Raw genomic sequence first — 23,982 nt, forward strand, 5'->3', positions numbered from 1 at the left:
ATGGTCAGTGTCTGGGCTAATCTTAAACTATTGTAAAGTGGCACACTTCAATCAACCATAATGTGTCGTATGGCCTCAGTGAAGATGGAATCTGAGACCTTTATACCTGCAGGTGACATTCTGTGGTAGAATAATGGTATCACAAACACATCTCTTAAAAGTATGCTGCATACTAACTGGGACATAACAAACAAACTCCATTTTGGATTAATAACTAGGTTGTCTGTTTTGCAATCTGGGCATGAAGCGCAAAACAACAGCAGTGATGACAGCAATGCTGACTGTATTAACATAGGTCATTAATATCAGTCAGCGCATTAAACACTGCTAAAAAGAGACCAAAATAATTAAGGATTATTGCTAGTTGACGTCAACTCAATGCTTAAAGAAAGTAATCAGGAAGTGATTCAAACCTGTCATTGAGTTTCATGTTCCATGTACACATAGATTATTGTATCTTAAATACGGATGGGCAGGGACACCGAATTGGTTGAGTGACAGTGGGCAGTGACAGTGATACGTTTGAGCAAGCATGCGGTTCAGAGCCCTTCTACATTGTTGGCTTGGAAAGCAAAAAATATCGAGTAGAAGCTAGTACCACTATAGCATATACCCTGTTCTATGGTATGAAGTCTGAAGGATGTTGTATCATAACAAGTGGTTTTTCTGAAAAAAACAGAACCTATCATTTAACTCAGCAGTAAATCATTCCTGCTATTCTCTGTGAGACCCATATTTAAAAATAGAACATGAGAATACAGAGAAGTACAGGATTAAGTTTTAAAATGTAGGCTTAAAATGCATTAAGAATCTTAGTGTTTGGTGTCTACAGCAAAATAAACTTAGAAATTAAGCAAATTCAATATCTTAGTTCATGATCCTCTTGCTGTGCAGACAAAATGTAATGGTATTTCATTTAAAAATAGCAATGAAACTTAATAAAAACAGGACAAACATTTCCATTGCTTTGCATTCAGGGAACATTCACCTGTTGTAGGGAAAAACTGAAAATGTGTTGCTGGAACAGCACAGCAGGTCAGGCAGCATCCAGGGAACAGGAGAATCGACGTTTCGGGCATAAGCCCTTCTTCAGGAATTATGCCCGAAACGTCGATTCTCCTGTTCCCTGGATGCTGCCTGACCTGCTGCGCTTTTCCAGCAACACATTTTCAGCTCTGATCTCCAGCATCTGCAGACCTCACTTTCTCCTGTTGTAGGGAAAAGCAAAGGGAGGCATCAGAGAAACCTTTGTGGAATTTTCCTCCCTTTAGATTACTCAGGAGGAGAGCTGCCTGGAGCAGAGCATGCTAGCATTCACATTGACACTGAATACAGCAAGAATGTCCTGGTAGCTCCAGTCTCTTCCTCCTCCACTACCAACCAAAAGAAATAGGACAAGGACCATTTTCCCCTGTGTCTCTCAGATCAGAGACAAGCAATGGAGGATCTCAAAGGGTTAACACCATCTTTTTTTCTCTCTGTTCTCCAGTCACTTCCTAATTTTTGGGCATTCAATCAGAAACATAACATTCCCTACAGTGTGAAACAGGACAATCAACCCATCAAGTCCATCCTGACCCTCTGAAGAGCATCCCACACAGACTCACCCCCCCCTATTCTCATAACCCTGCATTTACAGAGTCATAGTCCAACTCATCCATGCTGATCAGATAGCATGAATTAAATCTAGTCCCATTTGCCAGCATTTGGCCCATATCCCTCTAAACCCTTTCTATTTATATACCCATCCAGATGCTTTTTAAATTCTGTAATTGTACCAGCCTCCACCACTTCCTCTGGCAGCTCATTCCATACACGTACTACCCTTTGCGTGAAAAAGTTGCCCCTCAAGTCCCTTTTTTAAATCTTTCCTTCTCACTTTAAATCTACCCTGGGGAAGAGACCTTGGTTATTAACCCTATCCGTGCCCCTCATGATTTTATAAACTTCTATAAAGTTACTCCTCAGCCTCTGACACTCCAGGGGAAAGCAGCCCCAGCCTATTCGGCCTCTCCCTATAGCTGAAACCCTCAAAAACCCTGGCAACATCCATGTAAATCTTTTTCTGAACCCTTTCAAGTTTAACAACATCTTTCCTATTGCAGGGGGACCAGAATTGCATGGAGTATTCTAAAAGCAGTCTCGCCAATGCCTTGTACAGCTGCAATGTGATCTCCCAACTCCTGTACTCAATGTACTGACCAATAAAAGCAAGCATACCAAATGTGTTTTTCACTACCCTGTATACCTGTGACTCCACTTCTACTATGTCTGATCGACCTCACCTGCACATCCCTGGACACAATAGGTAATTTAGCACGGCCAATCCACTTAACCTGCACATCTTTGGATTGCGGGAGGAAGCCCGTGCAGACACAGGGAAAATGACTTTGTGGAGTTTGCACAGTGTCCCTATGGTGGAATTGAACCCTGGTCCCTTGAAGCAGCAGTGCTAACCACTGTCACCCACCTGTATGCTGGACTTCTAACTTCTAGCTGCTGTTTATGGAATAATAACTGGATGGCACTGCTGTTAGCATTTTGCCTCCATGTAGAGTTATAAGAACATTCTGATTCTGTTATACTTACCACAGAGTAAAGTATCTCCTTTCTTCTCACTATATATTTATAACAATTGAATATCTAAAACTGAATAATTACTATAATTACACCAGACATTGCACTTGTTATTAGGTGTTCATTTTTTTATTACTCACTGTTTCAGTTTTTCTTTTGCTTTAGAGGAAAAAAAACATCCTTATGTACATGGTGTGTATTTCCTATGTTGTTCTAGACTGGGATTTGGGGATATTATCTATGGAGGTCTGTAAGATAAAAGTTAAGCAGTGGTGATATTGGGAAGGGTGAATATTACAATTTTTTCCAATTGCTTTTTGTACTTATGGATAGTTCTCGCTCCAGGGCTGTCAATAGAGCAGTCTAAGGTGGACTAAATTGTGGCTCTGTAATTCACCTTATAAAAGGGATGTGACAGCACTGGAGAGGGCGTAGAGCAGATTCACCAGGATGTTGTCTGGGCTGGCGATTTTCAGTATGAAGAAAGATCGGACAGATTGAGGTTGTTTTCCTTGGAGCAGAGGAGATTTGACAGGGTATACGATTGTGATGTATAAAATGATGAGGAACATTGGGTCGACAGGAAGATAGTTTTTCTCCCTGATGGCCAGTGACTGGGACAGAAGGTTTAGACAAGCTTTAAGTTTTTAAAAATAAATACTTTTTTTTCATCCAGATGGTCGTGGGAGTCTGGAGTTCACTGCCTGTGAGGATGGTAGAGGCAGAAATCCTCATCCTCATTACATTTTAAGAAGTATTAGATATGCACTTGTGATGCCAAGGTATACAAGACTATAGGTCAACTGCTGGAAAATGAAATAAGAACAGTTAGGTGGTTTTTTTTTGAATCATACAGATATGATGGGCTGAACGGCCTTTTTACTGTGCTGTAGACCACGTTTAGAGTCTTAGAGATAATGGATTTGATGGGTCAGTGGCCTTTTACGTTCCAGCAGTCAGCAACTCCACTCAAAAGGGAAATAGAAAATCCGATGAAATGTTCCATTATGACAGGTAATGTAAAATTGTGTGTAGATATAAATAAGCTATAGGGCCTCACACTAAAGCAAATCATTTCCTAAATAGAACCAGAGTGCTTCAACCACTTGGGAGTTATTATTCATTAACTTGTACCATGGCCAATCAACATCTCTTTGCTTGGTCTGAGAAATCAGATTGACAATTAACTGTTCCTCTTGCATCTCCATGCTAATTATGGCCCAACCAGTTTTCTCTCTCTCTCTCTCTTTTTTTTCCGCCCCGCCCCCGACTCTTCAGTGCAAAATAAACAGCTTTGACATCTAGTTTTCATTTAGAAACATTGAAGGTCTATACTACCAAGTATTTATTTCAGGAATTTAGTACTGCTAACACACATAGGGACAGTAATGATTTATAGAGATACAGACAACCTGAAATGAATTAGCTGGTCAAATTCTTCTCCCATCACATACAATAATCATAATAATAGGTGCTTTTATCAAACATATTTTCTATTAAAATCCAATTTAAATAGAATTAGCATTTTAAAAACAATCACTTTGTATGTGATGGCTTGTTTTTATGGGGTCCCACCAGTTTGTAGTAATGTAGTTGATTCCTTGTAGATATCTGGATAAACTAAATTTCTCTGGGTATCTTAACTGTCATCAATTATACAGGATTTATACTCTGTTATTCTATGAATTATTACTCAGTGCTCCCTCCAAAAATATGAAACAATCTGATTTTATGCAAGACTGAATTAGCTCTTAAGTTAGAATGACTACAGGGAGAAATCATGAGGGAAATAGATAATTTATAGCTTCATTCATTCACATTCTAAAGAAGCCACAGTGCTTCATTGCTAATGAACTACATTTAAACTGCAGCCACTTTGTAATGTGTGTAAAACAAACTCTAATTTGGGCAAAGCAAGATCCAACAAAAAGCAATGAAATAAAGTACCAGATTATGTTTTTATGATGTTGGTTAAGGCATAATTGTTGAGAAGGACAATGGAAGAACACTACTGTACTTGTTCAAATAGCAACTTTACATATAATAATCTGTATATACATATATGTATCTGAGGTCCGTTAGGCTCTCAGTTTAAATTTTTCATTTTAAGCAGCAACATCTTCCTCATTAATACATTGAACTGTCAGATATGATAATGATGCTGGAATCATTGAAGTGAGTTTGGACCTTTGAAGGTTAATTATACAAATATCTGACTAAGATGTGTCCATGCCATTATAAAGAAGAATCTCCATTTAGTACTATTTTTCTCAATTAAAAGAAAGACTATTAATTTACATTGGTACTCCAATCAGATTTTATTATCTTCTGCATTAAGCAATTATCATTTCTGAAGCTTCTCATTGCAATGGATGTGGAAGAATGATTGATGTTGAGTGGGAAAGGAAGCTGGTTGTTGGCATTCTGAAACAACCTGTTCAGACATTTGTCTGGAACAGGCAGGACTTCAATCCTGAACTTCTGGCCCAGATTTAGGACGCTACTGCTCTGCCTAAGTGTCTGGTCATTAGCTGACAAATTTATCAATTTGTTTAAATGGGATTTTGTTATTTTCAAAATTGGTTTTTTTTCTTTGTTCCAAGAATTAAATCATATTTTTCCCACACTGATCCTAAATAGATTTGTGTGCGCTAAGTTTTACCTGTGTTATTTTACCAATACTAATTTTGACATTTAAAAATGTAATTTAAGCAGCAAAGTATGAAGACCATTCTGAATTTACTTGGTGATGCAGAATACTGATTTTGTGGTGTTTGTAATTTCAAATGTTTGGATTAACTAGTGCATTTTCATTGTATTGCACTTGGGGAGTTGTGAAGGAAGTAAGGCTGGATTAGAGAATGCTGATGGGTGAGGGAAAATCAGGAAAATAGTGCAGGTAAGAGGGGACAGCATGGTTACTCAGTGGTTAGTGCTGCTGCCTCGCAGCACCAAAGACCTGGTTTGGATTCCACCCTCAAACAACTGTCTGTGTAGAGTTTGCACATTCTCCCCGTGTTAGTATGGGTTTGCTCTGCGTGCTCCAGTTTCCTTCCACATTCCAAAGATGTGCAAGTTGGGTGGATTGACCATCGACATGCAGACTGGGTAGGTTAGCCTTGGGGAAACGCAGGGTTACAGGATTGGGGCAGGGAGTGGGTTTGGGTGGGATGCTCTTCAGACTCGATTGGCCGAATAGCCTGCTTTGATACTGTAGGGTCAGAGAGGATGAAAACTGGAAAGCGGATTGGAACACAGAAGGAATGGAAGAAGATAGATGATGTTGGAGTGCGAGAGTTCTGTTAGGTGAGAGAGGGGAGAAGAACACAAGTGAACAGGATGGAAGACTAGGATGCAAGAGAGAAAGGAGAAAGTGAGGAACATGGGGGATGACTTTACAGGAAGTGGAATTAGACAGGAGTCCGAACTAAAGAAGGGATGCATTGGAGGAGGATGCGCATAACATAAAGGACTCAAAGAAGTTTGAATGATTACTCATAGATTGACAGGAGGGTGATGACTAGAAAACCGCTTCTCCGGAAAGGAGGAGAGGCCATGCCTAGATGCTGCCCTCATTGTGGAGGGAAGCATTGTAGTGGACCCCATTTCTTTTTCAGCGGGGTGTTGTGATTTATGTAAGGTGCAAGGGTGGTGGATTTGCTGCTGGTGGAGGAACCGTGGTGTGGTTGTAGCAGTGATATTTGGCCAGCAGTCATTTCCTATGTCAGAGGAATGAATATCATGTGGTGTGGTACGGTGACTCAGTGGTTAACACTGCTGCCTCGCAGCACCAGGGATCCAGGTTCTATTCCTGCCTCTGGTGACTGTGTATGTGTGGAGTTTGCACATTCTCCCCGTGTCTGCGTGGGTTTCCTCCGGGTGCTCCGGTTTCCTCCCACAGTCCAGAGATGTGCAGGTCGGGTGAATTGGCCATGCTAAATCACCTGTAGTGTTAGGTGCATGAGTAGGGGAATGGGTCTGGGTGGGTTACTCTTTGGAGGGTCGGTGTGGACTTGTTGGGCCGAAGGGCCTGTTTCCGCACTGTAGGGAATCTAATCTTTTGGATGAGTGAATGACAAAGGAAGAAGTCTTGGTGAGTGAGTTCGAGGTGGTAGCTGACCTGAAAGCTATGACAGCTGTCTGTGGTGGAGCATAGTAACTAGAATGTCACAGTAAGCAAGTGGGCAATGACGACCTTGTATTTTTTTATAGTGCCTCTTACAGTAATTCATTTTTAATGTTCCAAGATGATTGAGAGGACAGTCATAGTCAATCAGCCTTAGGCTCAACTTGTCCATGCCAACCAGGATCCTGAAACTGAACTAGTCCCGTTTACCTGTGTTTGGCCTTATTCCTCTAAACCTTTCCTGTTCATGTACTTGTCCAATGCCTTGTTAAATGTTGTAACTGTACCCAACTCTCCCTCTGGCAGCTTGTTCCTTTTCACCTTTTGTGAAAAGAAGTTGCCCCTCTGGTACCCCTTTTAAGTCTTTCCCCTCTCACCTTAAACCTATGCCCTCTAGTTTTGGACTCCCCTACCCTGCAGAAAAGACCTTTTTCTCTATTTACCCTATCCATGCCCCTCATGATTTTACAGACCTCGATAAGGCCACCCCTCAGCCTTTGACACTCCAGGGAAAAGACAAAACTTGATTGGTACATATAACACAATTAGGCTTACAATGAGTTAGGTTTTAAAGAGATAGTTAATGGAGATGAGAGAAGTGAAGAGGTTTAGGAAAGGTAACACTTTTAGAATCTGCATAGCTCAAAGCCTGGCAGGATAGTGAAAGAGGTGTTTGGTACACTTGCCTTTATTGGTCAGAGCATTGAGTATAGGAGTTAGGAGGTCATGTCGCGGCTGTACAGGATATTGGTGAGACTGTTTTTGGAATCCTCCATGCAATTCTAGTCTCCCTGCAATAGGAAAGATGTTCTGAAACATGAAAGGGTTCAGAAAAGATTTAAAAGAATATTGCCAAGGTTGGAGGATTTGAGCTACAGGGAGAGGTTGATTAGGCTGGGAATATTTTCCCTGGAGAATTGGAGGCTGAGGGGTGACCTTAGAAGTTTATAAAATAAGGGGCGTGGATAGGGTAAATAAGGGGCATAGATAGCCAAGGACCTTTCCCTGGGGGGGAGGAAAGATTTAAAAGGGCCATAAGGGGAAATGTATCACCCTTTATATGAAAACATGTGAGGAATGAGCTACCAGAGGAAGGTGGCAGCTTGGATAGTTACAACATTTTAAGGCATCTGGATGGGTATATGATATGAATGGTTTAGAGTGATATGGGCCAAATGCTGGCAAATGGAACTGCGTTAATTTCAGATATCTGGTCGGCATGGACGAGTTGGACTGAAGGGTCTGTTTCTGTGCTGTACATCTCTATGACTCAATGGCCACCCATGGTGAAAGGTACAGAACTGAGGATGAGTAAAAGGCCAGCATGTGAGGAATATAGAGATCTTCGATGATCCTACAGCTGGGGAGGGGTATGAGAATAGGGAGTGAGGAGATGATGGAGAGTTTTGAATCAAAACATTGCCAAACAAGGCACCAGTATTAGTAACCACAAGGCGAATATGGGAGACAGGCTGTTCATTTATTGTGTGTTGGTGAGAAAGGCCTAACGTAAGGGATGGGTGAATGAGTTGTTGGTGCTGTATCGTGGTCATTGTGATGAAGGTCCAGTTTGGGAAATATTGAAGTGAGATGTAACTGAGCACATGAAGTGAGAGAAGTGGAGGCCAAAAAATCAGTAGTACTAATATTAAAACTTCACCATCCTTTTTGGTATGCATGACAGGTACATTGCTTACATTAGCTGCTAAAATAATGTTGTGATGTTGAACATTGAACATCGCATTTACAGATGGTATGTGTATTACAGTTATAGATTAGATTCCCTACAGTGTGGAAACAGGCCCTTCGGCCCAACCAGTCCACACCGACCCACCGAAGGGCAACCCATCCAGACCCATTTCCCCTTGACTAATGCACTATGGGCAATTTAGCATGGCCAAATCACCTGACCTGCACATCTTTTGGACTGTGGGAGGAAACCGGAGCACCCGGAGGAAACCCACGCAGTCACAGGAAGAATGTACAAACTCCACACAGACAGTCACCTTGGGAACGAACCTGGGACCCTGGTACTGTGAGGCTGCAGTGCTAACCACTGAGCCACCGACACGTTAATGATTTCTGTTTTCACTGTGGTGGTTTACAAAAATTTAAGGATTTCTCTTGAGTGGTACCTTTGGCAGAAACCTTATTCATCCCATGGAAGTACGATTTCCCAATTATGTTCATCTGGAGGCCCAATAACTGATCGGAAGAGCTCTAAAAATTACCCGGAGAGGATGGCAAACAAATGCAAGTTGTTGTTGCCTGCCAGTATTTTGTTCCGTAGTCTCTAGTGAGGGTCAGAGAAAGGCCCGACCATGACAGTGATCCATAGATTTGCAATAAATGTGTTTCTGTAAAACATTCCATAAAATTCCTTAGCAACATTAATTGGAATCCTGTTTGGATGCTGCTTGGTTGCATTTTCATCACTATTAGCAACACTAATGCAATTTAACAAAGACAGAATAATGATAAACATTTGGTCCTGAGCTGCTAATAGTTAACTAAAAATAGAGAAAGGAATGAATGTTTTTTGATCATTCATCCAATTGAATATACTTCCTCCAACAGATATTGTTCTGTTATCATAAATGCTCCCCAATTTACATGAACTGAAGGATGTTTTTTGTATGGCAAGACTAGACACTTAATATTCTTGACCTAAAACATTAACCCCAGAGACTTCTATAATCATGACTTTGTTTTTAGAACCGTGAGGTGAAATGGGTGTCTGTGGGGCCAGGTGAGTTGCTTTATCAGGACTGAATGTCATCCTTCTGGATGTGATGAATAAGTTTCCTTTCAGGTGCTTAAAATATATTTGCAGTTAAATTTAAATGTGATTTAAAACTTCACAGCAGGATAATGCAACACTTTTTAGGAGAGAAGGTAATTTTGTCAGATTATTAGAGGGAAGTATGATCAGTAGCTTTAGAAGAGTATTATGTTACAGTTGCAGTTTAAGCTGAAAACACTGGTTTGCATCAATAGCAAAAAAAATGAAAATGAACATCTTCAACTTGTTTTGGCTTTTTCCTTTATAGTTAAAAATGTAGTGGGGCTATTCCCCAAGTAATTAAAAAAACTAAATGTGAAAGTATGTGGACAGTCATGAATCCTCCAACATGGATAGACAAATTGTAAAGAACCACGCTCTGATATATCTCCCATAACAGGTAACAGTATTATACCTGAAAGAGACCTCAATCAAAATCAATTTAAAACAAATGCAATTACAGATGTTTTGATGTAACATAGAGGTTTCCCTTTTATTTATTGTACTCTTTGATCCAGTTCTGGCCATTTACATCTCAGGCTGCAAACTTTGACTCCATAGCAACCTGGTTGTTTGACCCTGAGTACTGTTTGCCTCAAATGGAACTCTGATGCCAACGAAACCAGGCATCATTTGTGTGAGGATATATACATGCATGCAGTGAGCATCTGCAGAAATATGGAGAACAGGCAGTTTAATTTGTTAATTTTATGCTCAACACTCTAGCAAGTTTCCTTTCATAACAAATACAGTATTCTTTCAAAAGTATCAACCACTTCTTTTCAGGTTAATATTTTTTATTCTGCTCTCTTGCTTCATATGTAAAAGTATTTCTGGAATTGTTCAAAATTCATGAAGTCTATACTGAGTCTATACTTTGTAGGTTAGGACTTTGTCCTGACTTCTAGTATCGATCTGCAAAACAACACTTGCTGTCAGATGTGGTAGAGCAGTTTGTATTTCTCTTGATCAGAGAGAATGAGCAGAACAAGCTACTGGAGAAGAGAGGAAGAGGAGAAGGACTCTCAATGGGAAGTCCTATCCACTAGGTCTCATCCACTGGAATGAGCAATTTTTCTATCTGATCCTCATTGAGCACAATATATCAGATGTCTCTTCTTGACAAAAGATTTCTTCATTGAATCTGCCAGTTACAGCCACATCTGCCACAATGCAAGCTAAGGGTGCCATATGCACAAGTGAAGGTGATGTTTTATATTTGCAGTTTGGCATCCACTGGTTTAATGCAGAGTTCCCTAAGACACTCTCTTTGAGCAGAACTCAATACATCTAATGCTGTTTTCTTTTAGGCAGAGTGAACATTATAGCTTCACCAATATTGCAGAAATACCCATGGTGTGGGATCTCTTGACTGCATGCATGTGACTCTGTGGGTGCCACAGATGAATTCTGAATATAGCGAAAAATAAATTTAAGTTTCTCTATCCCCAGTGCCAAATTACATTACTTATCCTCCCTCCTACCTACACTAAGACATCCAGAGCAGCCAAAGTAATAAAATCCTCTCTCGGCAGTATGGTCCCAATCTTGTGCATTTTTTTTAAGCTGCAATCCGTTATCATACAATCATACAGTGCAGAAGCTGCCATTTGGCTCATCCAGTACGCACTGTCAAAACTGCTAAATCTACACTAGCACCACATTCTTGAACTATGCAAATAGCCTTGAATATTATGACATTTTAAGTAATATTTTAAAAATTGAGTGAATTTTCCACCTCCTACCTTTTTTAGGCATCACATTCCAGATTCCCATCACTCTCTGGATGGAAAAAAAAAGTTCTTCCAATCCTCTCTCAGCTACCTGCCTTCTACCCTTTAAAAGTTTATCCCCTTTTTACTGCCCTTTTGACTGAATGGCTGCTTCCAATCCACCTTGTTGTTAGAAACAAAATTCAATAAAACTTAGATGAGACCACCAAAGCTGGAAACAAGACAATTTATTCTATGATCTTGCAAGAAAGGACCCCAATTGCAGAGAGCAATTGAAATGATGATTATTCAAACTACTACACAGTTATACTTTTGAGCTGTGTGAGGTCACCCCTCCCGACTCAAGCCTTACCCAATCTCTTAGTATTTTGCCTCTGCCCATCTATGCTCCACACCCATTGCCCCCTTCCCTAGGTTGGCAACCTTCCTCTCTGTAAGTGCTGACATACATTATTTTGTCGACAGTACATCAAGATCTGGTTTAACATTTTGTATCAATTCTGCTGGTACATTCCATCCTCGGACATTTCATTAACTTGCATCATTTTGTATAGCCCAAGCATTTCGGTTATCTCAGCTTTTTGCTGAAAACATAATTTTTAAAAAGAACTCATTTGCTATAATAATTACACACCAAAGTTAGTATTTAATTAACCACAATTATACACTGAAAAGTAGAGATACTCTTCCCTAAATACCTGCAGAGTTAACAGTTCTCTTGTTGTACCCCTTTTCTGTATGTTTTTTTCTATATCTGCAAAAACAACACTTTTCCCCATTTCTAACAACTCCCCCATTTCTTTTCTTTTACCATTTGCTGTTATTGCAATTTTATTTTCTGCCCTCTTGTCACTCTACGGTACAGAGGTTCACAATCTTGCCATTTCTGTCCTTCTAAGTCTGTCGTTTTCAAACTCCAGGAGTAATCTGCTACTCTCTCTTCCTTGCACTTGTATTGTTGTCCTCCCAAAGACATTACCAGCTTAGTCATTATCCATTTTAACACATTGAATTCAATCAGTAAACCTACAATTATTAGTAATACATATATGCCTAAATTAGCTAACCATTTCCCCCAACCGGTCAGTCTCTAGTCACCCCATCCCCATCTTTCATCTTTTTGGAGTTCATCCGCAATTTCTCTTATCTTTTTCTTTACTATTTCTGCCTTATCTTCCACAATGGAAGTGGTGTCTGAGATGAAGGTGCAGCATTCTTTACCAATCAGCGCATAAGTTCGCCCTTTTTTCGGCCAAGAGATAGTCTAAAGCCATTCGATTCTGTAAAGTTGTTAGTCTTGTTGCTATCATTTCGGTGGTTATGGCTGATTTCTGGGTTTGAGTTTCTCCCATTGCGCTAGTGGTATCATTAATTAAATTTTCAAGGGCAGCCGCCAGTTTCTGTATTTCCACCCTTGCCCTTGCAGTGCTGTAGTTTGGGAGTAGTGTCCACAGCAGATTGTCTCCTTCAGGGACCTCTCGGGTCCTGCGTCTTATCCCCCCCCCCCTTCTTAGGTTGGGCTCATGTTTTTCTATTTGGAGGTGAGGGACTATATAAGCAAGGTAACAGCAACCACTCTAGCCTTTCTTGTTTTAAGGCAATGCTTCATCAATTTCATTACATGCATTTATTTCCACGCATTCGGTCACACAAATGTATTTTTCCCTGGGAATAAATGAATAGGTCTTCAGACCATATACCCAATATGTCCCGTCCAATACTTGGGGAGTGTTCATGTCAGTGGCTTGGTTGGTATGGACGCAAGATGATTTTCCTAATTGGAAGGGTGCGGCGTCATTCTGATTACAGAAACGGGTGGTATTCGCTGCTCCTTTTGGTGGGGAAATTCTAAGGCTATCGATAACACCCTGGGTTTTCAGGGCTGGCCTTGGGAACCATCCCGCAAAGTTATATTTACTCCTTTCAGATTCCACTTTGTATTATTTAAGCCCGAGTCAAATTGTTGTACATTGTACATTTCTCTTTTGGTGAGTGGTATTACTGAGATGGGGATCCCAGATTCGCCATGGTGTGGGATCTCTGCATAGACCCAACAGTCGGCAAGTCCCTCTTGTTTGGCGTAGTGTAGTGAAGTGATTTTTCCTGCTTCCTTGAACAGTTAGTACTACTAATGTCATAATACTATACCAGTACCCACCCATCTCTGAACCCTGCCTATCACCCTATCTTAATCTTATAGGCGCCAGGGAGAGGTAAGTCCACGCAACCCTTACAATCAATACAAAATATATCATCAAACATTAAGAGTCTTTTCTCTTTAGTTCATTCCCTCTTTCTCAGCTTAACTTTCAGAGGGTTGTCTGTAGGATGAGCATGCCACTCCGCCAATGGGGCGTTCACAGGACCTTTGATGCGAGTGTGATGACTCCACCCTTTCTCAGCAGTCCGGATAGCTGTCTCAGTAGTCAGGAGGGTTAGGAATGGTCCCTCCCAGCTCGGGTGGAGTTTGGTATCTTTCCAGGTCTTGATCAGGACCCAATCACCCGGTTGTCGAACTCAAGTGGAGGTATCTGGGTCAACAGACCCTTCTTCCTAAGGACAGACAAAGAAGAGCCGAGTGCCACAATATAGTTCTTTAAAAACTTATCATTGAACTCTACAGTTGGTAATTCCCCTCTTCCACCCAAGAAAGGTAATCCAAACATTATCTTATAAGGAGAGAGGCCTATATCATGTCTAGGAACAGTCCTAATGCGTAGCAAAGCGATAGGTAAACATTTTGTCCATGGTAATCGAGTCTCTAGGACGAGCTTAGATAATTGCTTTTTTAAGATGTGATTCATTCGTTCCACCCGCCCAGAGGAGGGTGAGTGCCAAGGAGGTGTGGAATTCTTGCCATTACTACTTGTAGAATCTTGGAAGTAAAATGGCTACCTTGGTCTGAATCTATACTTTCCACTATCCCATATCGTGGGATGATATGTTCAAGGAGGGTTTTCACCACTCCTTTTGAGGTGGCTAATGACATTGGGAAAGCTTCCACCCACCCGTTTAAGTGGTCTACTAAGACCAGCAGGTACTGTTTTCCCACTGGGGGTAGTTCGGTGTAATCCACCTGTATACTTTGGAAGGGTCTCACTCCTGGGTTCCTTCCTCCCTTGAGCCCTTCCCTTATTATTTTATACATACTTAGAATCAGTGTAAATTGTCCCATCCTGATTCTCTAAGTGTTTTAAAGCTTGACTTAATGCGTACAATTCATAGGTCTGGGCTGACCATGTGTTTGGCAGCCGGTCTGCCTCCACTGTTTGGTTTTTGTTACTGCATATCCATTGTGTCTTTTTCCTTCCACTACTCTCGATGATCCATCTATAAACAATCTATCCCCGTCATGTAAAGGTAGATCTCTCAGGTTCTGTCTAACTTTGGTTTGATATCCATGATATCTGAACAGTCATGTTCTAATTCTCATTTGTCTAGAGGTTCTCCCTTCCATAAGAAGGTAGCTAGGTTTAGACAGGAGTCTGTTGCTAACACCAGGTCATCTTCTTCCATCAGGATGGCCTCATCAACCATCTCCCTGCTGTTTGGTTTAACACAGTTCTGACTTGATGGGAGGTACTAACTCCTATAAGGCTGCTCCATCTGCTGTCTTTGCAGCTCCTAAATCTTTTAGTCCCTTTTCCCCCTTTGCAGTAAACAACGGGGCACCCTGAAGATCTGAAATTGTAGGTATTAGGGAATATATCACTGCTCCTTGTGGATTCAGGGTCGCTTCTTTAATTACCACTTCGACCAGTCTATTTCCTCTTACTTCCGGTTCATTCCCCTTCTGATGTCCGTTTATATGAACTATCGCTATTTCTCTGGGGAGTAATAGGGATTCCAGCACTTGTTTTATCAATTCCTCATGAGTTAGTTCTTTTCCTCTCTGCTATTTATCACTCCTCTTTCTTGCCAATTTTTTTTTCGAAGGTATGTGCACTCCAAACGCATATTTGGAGTCTGTACATATTGTTCCTTTTTCTTTTTGTTTTCTAAGGTTCTGAGAGCTCTTTCTAGGGCATAGAGTTCACAAGTTTGGGCTGACCAGCCGTTGGGCAGTCTTTCAGCCTTGATAACGCTTCCCTCTATCCCGTCTACTACAGCATATCCATTGTGCCTTTTATCCTCAATCATCCGGGAGGACCCGTTGATAAACAACCGACCTCCCGCATGCAATGGTAATTCTCTTAAATTAATTCACACTTTAGTCTGATATTCAGTAATATCAAGGCAGTCATGTTCTGGATTGCCAAGGGCCACCCCCCTCTCTCTGCCACAGAAATGCAGCTGGATTCAAGCAACTGTCTGTGACTAACACAAGGTCATCCAGTTCTATTAAGATTGTCTCATATTTCAAGATCCGAGAGTCTGTGAGCCATTGTCCTGCTTTCTGATTTAGTATGGTCCATACCTGATGTGGGGTGCTGACTATTAAGGCTCCCCCAAAAGTAAGTTTCCGACTCTCCTCTACCAACAAGACTGGTTGCTACCACTGCCTGCACACACTCTGGTCAGTAATGTATCTTTCCATTCTTTAATTAACAATGAATTAATGCAGTCATGTTTTAAATTAACCATGAATCAATATGACAGGTCACTGAGAATGTGTGAAGGAATCCTGCCAATTAATATTGATTCAGGCTAACACAATTGATTTATTATAAATATTAATTATATATATTATATAATTCAGGGTGGAAACGCAACAAGTGACTAAAACTGTAATCACGCAGTTCTGTTTGTTTACCAGTCACTTGCGAATTCTCACTCTGTTTCTGTAATTGTTTTTGCTCGAGCACATTCATTTTTAAGAACCTCAACAGATTCCATAGCACCATTTTCAGAAACTGTCACCATAATCCAATTAGCTTTTTCATTCCCACTCCCTTTGGTTTAAACTTTAAGGATGACCTTGCTGTCCCCGTATCGACTAGGAAAACTACGTCCTCTTTGTAAGGTCCCACCTTTAAATTTATCAAGGGTTCCTGGTGGGTCCCCGGGGGCAGGAACTCCTGACACCCCTATTTTTCATCAAGGTTCATAAATGGCACTGCCTTTACTTCCTTTTCGGATCAGGACACTCTCTTATAGTGACCTGTCTTTCCACAGTAATAACATCCCGCCTGTGGGGGTTTCCACTTTGATCCTTGTTCCTGTCTACCAGACCCCTTAACATCTCCTCCCTTTATTTTCAACATGCTGCCCGCCACTATTCTGGTTTCCTTCTCTTTTTAGTTTTGTCCTTTTTTCTTTATTACCCAATGTTTTTTTTAGACCTTGATTTTTAAAGAAATATTGCAATATTTCTTGCTCCCTGTAATCTCAAATATAATTTATCAACTTATGCTTGTCTAACTTTAAAGCCTGTTCCTAAATATACATTTAGGAATCTTACTTGTGTGTGTATTAAAAATACATTTATTCAGTATTTAATCATAAAAATGTAAAATGCATACAGTTCCCAACATTGAAATCCACTATAATTACCCAGTTTTAGTCCCTTGATCCAAAATTAGTTTTCTCAAGTTGTCCTGACCAGTCATTGCTCAATTACAATGCTATAGGTCGTTAAAAAAATTTCTAATGCACAAATAATGGCCGAATCCAAGGTCACCGATTTTAACCATAGGATTTTCTTTTTTTTTTGATTTATTACAATCTAATGTTGAACTGAGACTTCAACTGTCCTCCACAAATTGCTTTTATGTAAGGATAAAAGAGATTAGTTAGAAACTAATAGTAAGGTAGTCATGACCTGTAAAAAGAGCAGGAGTTAACATTTTATTTCATAATCTTGCAAAATCCTTAACCTTAAAAGAAATCATGTTAAAATTTCCATAATAGAAATCAGATTCAAAACAGTCCGGGATCTCAAGCTCCAGGGAACATTCAATCACCAACAAACAAATGTGCATTCTGACTGAATCACAAAGGGTTAAACTTTCTACTAGCTGTACAGCTCTTTTCTTTTTCTCTCTCACTCTCTCTCACTCTCTCTCACTCACACACACACACACACTTTGAGCTTCCCACAACGACTCCTCTAGGTTTTGAATATTTTTCTGGATGTCTGGCTATAAATTAGTTACAAAGTGTACCCTCAGTAGCCTTTCAGCTGCTAGCCCTTCTGACAAGAAGAATAATCTGATTCCTTTTGACTGTAAGGCTGTTTTCAATTGACATTTTATCTTTTTTATCATTTCCTCGCGTCCGAGGATTGTACTTCCAATCTCAACATTTTTCCTAAAGGACTGTCCGTTGGGATGTGGTCCTTGGACATCCCCCTCATGTCTCCTTCGACACGTAAAGAAACGGCCAAGTATTAGTTGTTTATGTAATTTAATTAACCTTACTGAGATCTGGTGTCACCTTCTTCCACACCCACTTCAGGGTCCTGACCTTCGCGTGGGGGATTTCCCTTAACAACCGGTCTAAGGCTGGGTGGTCGAATCAGGTAGACACCTCACTCATCAGATTAATTTAGCCAATTAAATACCTTAATTTATGTGTTGCCAATTCCCTGTACTTCTCGTACGTGCCCGACCACCAAGGCAATACTTAAAGGTCCGTTTTCATACCTTGGTCTGTGCACAAGAGTTACTTGGTCGAATGCGCCCCGTCCCGCGGCAATACCTGGCAGCAACCACCCCGTTGCTTACCCAGACAACTATCACTACCTATCCCGGCTGCCCGGATACCCGGGTCTTGTATACACAAGAGTTGACCTGACCAAGCCGCCACGTGTCAGCGTGCCCTGTCCCACAGCAATGGCAACAACAACTGTTGCTTGCCCCGGTCGCCCAGAGATATACAGATATATATCTTACCCAGGTTTTGTGTATAAAAGAGTTACCCGACCAAACCCACTGCGTGTCAGTGTGCTCTGCCCCGCAGTGATGGCAGCAAATACTGTTGCCTACCCCCGTCGCCCGGATAATACTTATTTAAGACCTTTTTCTTACCCGGGTCCTGTGCACAAGAGTTACCCGACCAAACATGCTGCGTCTCAACCTGTCTTTTTTCCAGGGTCTCTCAGTCCGGATCTCGCTCGCCCGAGTCGCCGCGGCAAAGAGGGAAACTAAAGACCGCCGAAATCAGCAAGGTGCACCTTCTCCGTTTTCCCAACAATTGCCGAGCGACCGGAGCTTGGGATCCCAGGACGAGCACCCAAATCTGTTAGAAATAAAAGTCAATAAAATTTAGACAAGAAAAGAGACCTCTGGCAACTTTTTCATGCAGAGCGTGGTACATGTATGGAATGAGCTGCCAGAGGATGTGGTGGAGGCTGGTACAATTGCAATATTTAAGAGGCATTTGGATGGGTATATGAATAGGCAGGGTTTGGAGGGATATGGGCTGGGTGCTGGCAGGTGGGACTAGATTGGGTTGGGATATCTGATGGGCATGGACGGGTTGGACCGAAGGGTCTGTTTCCATGCTGTACATCTCTATGCCTACCAAAGCTGGAAACAAGACAATTTATTCTACAATCTTGCAAGAAAGGACCCCAATTGCAGAGAGCAATTGAAGTGATGATTATTCAAACTACTACACAGTTATACTTTTGAGTTGCGTGAGGTCACCCCTCTCGACTCCTGCATTACCCAATCTCTCTTAGTATTTTGCCTCTGCCCATCTATGCTCCATGCCCATTGCCCCCTTCCCCAGGTTGGCAACCTTCCTCTCTGTAAGTGCTGACACACACATTATTTTGTCGACAGTACCTCAAGATCTGGTTTAACATTTTGCATCAATTCTGCTGGTACATTCCATCCTCGGACATTTCTTTAACTTGTATCATTTTGTATAGCCCAAGCACTTCAGTTATCTCAGCTTTTTGCTGAAAACACTTTTTAAAAAGAACTTATTTGCTATAATAATTACACACCAAAGTTAGTATTTAATTAACCACAATTATACACTGAAAAGTAGAGATACTGTTCCCTAAATACCTGCAGAGTTAATAGTTCTCTTGTTGTACCCCTTTTCTGTATGCTTTTTCTATATCTGCAATAACAACACTTTTCCCCATTTCTAACGCTGTCAATGCCCCCTTGTAATCTTCTATGCCTCTGTCATATCCCTACCCCCGCCAACCTTCTCTGCTCGAAAAGAAAACAACCTGAGCTTATTCAGCTTCTCTTCCTATCTAAAGCACTCCATCCCAGGCAACATCCTGATGAATTTCCTCTCTATCTGCTCTGATACATCAAATTCCATTGTGTGGTGACCGGAACTGTAGGCAGTACTCCAGCTGTGGTCTAACTAAGTTATAGAATCCCTTTTGGTACCTGTTCCAGCCTTGTTGCATTTCCTCTTTAACAGAAACATTTGACTTTAAATAGTGCTCGTCTGCTGTGCAAGGCATGCAGCCAGTCAACAGCGTACTTAGCACTGGCTACAAATCACAATCATTTAAATTAACAAGCAGGGCAGTGTTTCCATTACTGCCTGTTATTGGTTGTCATGGTCTCTGTGCCTGCTGTTGAGTTATCGAATGTCAGACCTTTCATATTTTTAAAGTGGCCCATGGAAAATGTGAGGGTTGCCTAGTTGTTTTTTTTCTAGATAACACTGCACATCATTGAGAGACATTTACCTGATAGTTGTATGCATTATTGATTTTAATATGCCAGCAGTTATGTGCAGGACTTGTGGAATGGGTGGTGTCTCTGGTGTCAGAAAGGCAGCTTTTGGGTGTAAATATGGATGAGTCGAAATTGGTATTTTTTGAATGGTTGTTTACTACTTTATAATTCCATTTTGGAATACAATGAACAATGCACATTGTTGAGAATTGATCTGCTACATGCCAACAAAAGGAAAACAGACTGTTCCACTGAAAAGACTGATTTTTATTGCTAGTAATAATATCTGTGCAGAATAAGCTGAAAAATAATAACATGCACTTAATAAAAATGCTGCTGTATGTTTAGCTTCCTTTATATTATTGACTGTAGACAGTAAAATGGTCTTGTGTGGGGATTTTTATTGGGTCTGGCACAGTAAGGCAGAGTTATTGGATTCTGGGTGAAAAGCCTGGTTCTGAAAAATGTAATACGGTAGACTTTGCTAGGCAGGTTTCCACTCCGCTTTTCAAAGGAGAGAATATTTAATGTGTTGCAATCATAAATTGCAGGAAATGCTTCATGCATCGGGGAATATGCTTAAATATCTACATTTCTATCAGAGAATGTATTTTTGGAGATGTTGGTAACCATGGTACAATGTATCAGGATTTCCTCACTAGCTCCAGTAAATTTAAGATGATGCCATTCTTCAGTTGTATCTGTAAAGGTAAAGTTGTCGTACACCCAAAGCACTGTTCTCTCATTGGAGAGAGAGAGAGAGAGAGAGATGACTGGTGGTTTAACCTGAGGGTCACCACACCTCCGGCAAGGGGAGAGGTTGTGAAGGAAAGTTCTACATAGTGACCCCAGCTGGTGCAGGAATTGAACCTATGCTGATGGTATCACTACACAAACCAGCCAACTGAGCTAACTGATCTCCGGTTATATCTGTACTTAGCAAGCATTTGATGCAGTATTTTTATCATGATTTTGCATTGCTGTGAAAAGTACATGATAAACAATTTAAAAAGAATTTGTCTCTTTCCCTGATTATACACAGAATGTCAAGATTTCAAAGCAATTAGATCCAAAAACACTGGCTTTATTGGCCTGTTTTGTTTTTTTTTCTTAAATACAATACTACTGCTTCTCCTAACCTGCAAGGAATTGGAGAGAATCAAAGATAGTTAAAGGCCAGTCTGATGAGCCTCTTCTGATCCTTGACTCCGATCTCAACAGGCTTTAGCAAGCAAGGACTGTATCATTGCTCCCCATGACTTCAGTTAACTTCATCGATTGAACTCTGATGGCATTATTTGATGTATTTAAGGAACATCCCAGGAGGTTGACATGGGGCATCCTTGTTACCTGTGTTTATAAATTGAGCTTGACTTGAACAGATTGCGATTGGAGTCAGTCACTGCCAGTATTTTAACCTCCCCTTGAGCATCTCTTATTCTGGTTTCCATTGGGAATGATGAGGCTCAGATTTCAGCAGGGCTAAAGATGCACATTAAAATTTGCATTCCTGGAGTATGTCATAAGACCCTTTATGTCTCTGGGCGGTAACAGATTCTTCAAAGGGATGATTGGATAGAAAGGCACTCTTCCCTCCAATGAACTCCTCTAATGAACGCCTGGGGAGAGCTAGGGTTCAGTTTTCAAATTGGAACTTGCCAAACCCAAAAAGCATGGTGCCCATTATTGCATTGTTTTTGAACATAGCCTGTACTGTGCTGTACTGTTCTATCAGCCCTCTATGTTGTGTTGGCCTTTTATCCTACTAAGATCCCCTTCTTCATACTAACTTCCATGTGCCTATCCAAGACTCACTTCGATGTTCCTAATGTATCTGACTCTACTACCACTGCCGGCAGTGCATTCCACGCACCCGCCACTCTGAGTAAAGAACCAACCTCTGACAACTCCCCTAAACCTTCCTCCAATTATCTTTAAAATTATGCCCCATCATGATAGACATTTCCGCCATGGGAAAAGGTCTCTGGCTATCCACTCTATCTATGCGTCTCAACATCTTGTACACCTCTGTCAAGTCACCTCTCATCCTCCTTCACTCCAATGAGAAAACTAGATCCCTCAACCTTTCTTCTTATTGAATTCAATGTGAGAAGCAGCAAAGCTATTGTTTAAACTAGGGGGAAAAGAATAATTCTGGGGTTTTGCTACAGTGTCACGTCCAGTCTTCCTGGCCATTTGGCTAGTTCTGTGAGTACTGAAGCTCCACATTGTCCTAATTTCTTATGCAGTTCCCATCATGATTGCCATCTGCCGTTAGCACTTCTACTTCAATTGGAATGTCCCATCTCTTCTCACCTCTATTCAAGTTAGTGTTGACTTTTGAAGATGCAGGGCAGGATTGGAATCTAGAAAGGATCTGGGCCTCTGTTTCCTTGTCGTGAATTGAAAACCAACCGTGAAAATAAAATTGCGAGAAAAATAGTGTAACAAAGTTAAATACAAATTTCAGTGATAGGAAGGTACTGCACCATTTAGTTGACCTTTTCAGAGATAAAAACCTATTTATAGGCTAGAACAAAATGCCTCCAGGATGAGAGAAACCTTTGGACAGTCAATCTTCATTTTAGTGTAATTAAATGAAAATGTTGCAGTTTTGTATGCAGACAAAGCTGATGGGAGGTCAGCAGACATTAACAATGATTATTAAAAAGCATTTTCTCTTTTTGTATTTGATCAGCAGATAGGAATCTCTTCCAGTATTCTTAGCAACATACTTTTATGGTGAAGTGCAGCTTTCAGTGGAGCAGTGAAAGTGGTCATTGATTGCAGGTATGATGTATTTGGGGAAGATTGAAGTTTGGCCGGCACAGTGGCTGAGTGGTCAGCACTGCTGCCTCACAGCACCAAGGACCCAGGTTTGATTCCAACCTTGGGTGACTGCGCAAACTCCTCACAGACACACATTCTCCCTGTGTCTGTGTGGGTTTCCTGTGTGCTCTGGTTTCCTCCCACAATCCAAAGATGTGCAGGTTGGTTGGATTGGCCATGCTAAATTGTCCATAATGTTCAGGGATATGTAGGTTAAGTGCCTTAGTCCGGGGTAAAGATAGGGTAGGGGAATGGGTCTGGGTGGGTTACTCAGATGGTCGGTGTGGACTTGTTAGGCCGAAGGGCCTGTTTCCACACTGTAGGGATTCTATAAGTCTAATGATGATGCTGTTTTCTCATGTCATCATTCTGTCCATTGGATTTTGGATCCAGATTTTAACAAAAATAAGGACTAAATGCTGAAAATATCAGGACATTTGACCACTTCTTCCAAGAACAAAAGTGAGTTCATGATTGGCATTTGATAATCATGGTTTGGAACTGCCAGTGTTGGACTGGGGTGCATAAAGTTAAAAATCACACTATGTACCAGGTTATAGTCCAACAGGTTTATTTGGAAGCTCAAACTTTCAGAGCACTGCTCCTTCGTCTAGTTGACAACCACCTCAGAAGGAGCGGTGCTCCAAAAGCTAGTGCTTCCAAATAAACCTGTTGGACTATAACCTGGTGTAGTGTGATTTTTAACTTTGATATTCATGGCAGAGTTTGGATGGAAAACTGAAAGGAACTCCATGTCAATCATTGTTGAAAAGTTCAAGGGAATTTCATAACCAGCAGGTACTTACCTGAGCAGTATCAGACCTCCTGTTCAGCCAGTTTAGTGTGGAAATCCAACCCCACAGCTAATCCGAGACCAACAGCCCCACAAGGAGGGTTGGTTGTCAGTACTACTCTAGGGACTCCACCAGGTGTTACAAAGAGGTATATATCAATGGGATTCGAGGTTGCTGCAGGTTTGGCAAAGATGGCACAGGCTTAGTCGAAATGGTTTCCCAATGACCACCTCGCCCACCCCCAGCCCCAAATTGCCTTTCTCAATTCTACATCCCTTCATCAGGCACAGTTCCTGAGTAGCCCACTAAACACAGAACACCCTTCCTCAACGTAAACTGTCCCAGAATCTGGGAGAGATATTAAATTCTGAATAATGTTTAAGGTCCATGCTCTTTCATTAGAACTGGAGAAAGGGCAGAAGTGTGATGGACTTTTAAGCAAGTGATTTAGGCACGGTAGGAAAAGAACAAAAGGAGCATCTGTATTCAGATAATAGTAGAGATTAAGCAATTGAAGAACTGATCATTAAAGGATGTAAGCTTGCTC

The 23,982-nt window shown here is 41.1% G+C and overlaps 1 protein-coding gene across 7 annotated transcripts in view; it reads left to right on the forward strand.

The window, feature by feature from the left end:
* Positions 1-23,982, forward strand: part of wscd1a (WSC domain sialate O sulfotransferase 1a) — a 150,618-nt gene that overhangs the window by 16,432 nt on the left and 110,204 nt on the right. Inside the window, exon 1 of one of the 7 annotated variants that reach the window (XM_087977377.1) lies at positions 2,214-2,308. The exons of the other annotated variants lie outside the window; for them this stretch is intronic. The gene's annotated coding sequence lies outside the window, so the exon portion shown is untranslated. Of the gene's footprint in view, positions 1-2,213; positions 2,309-23,982 lie in introns of those variants that run through there. 7 annotated transcript variants of the gene reach the window in all.

The sequence above is a fragment of the Chiloscyllium plagiosum genome, unplaced genomic scaffold (genome assembly GCF_037043375.1).
Source record: "Chiloscyllium plagiosum isolate Xiang-an unplaced genomic scaffold, Cpla_swu_hap1 HiC_scaffold_31, whole genome shotgun sequence".
NCBI lineage: Eukaryota > Metazoa > Chordata > Chondrichthyes > Orectolobiformes > Hemiscylliidae > Chiloscyllium > Chiloscyllium plagiosum.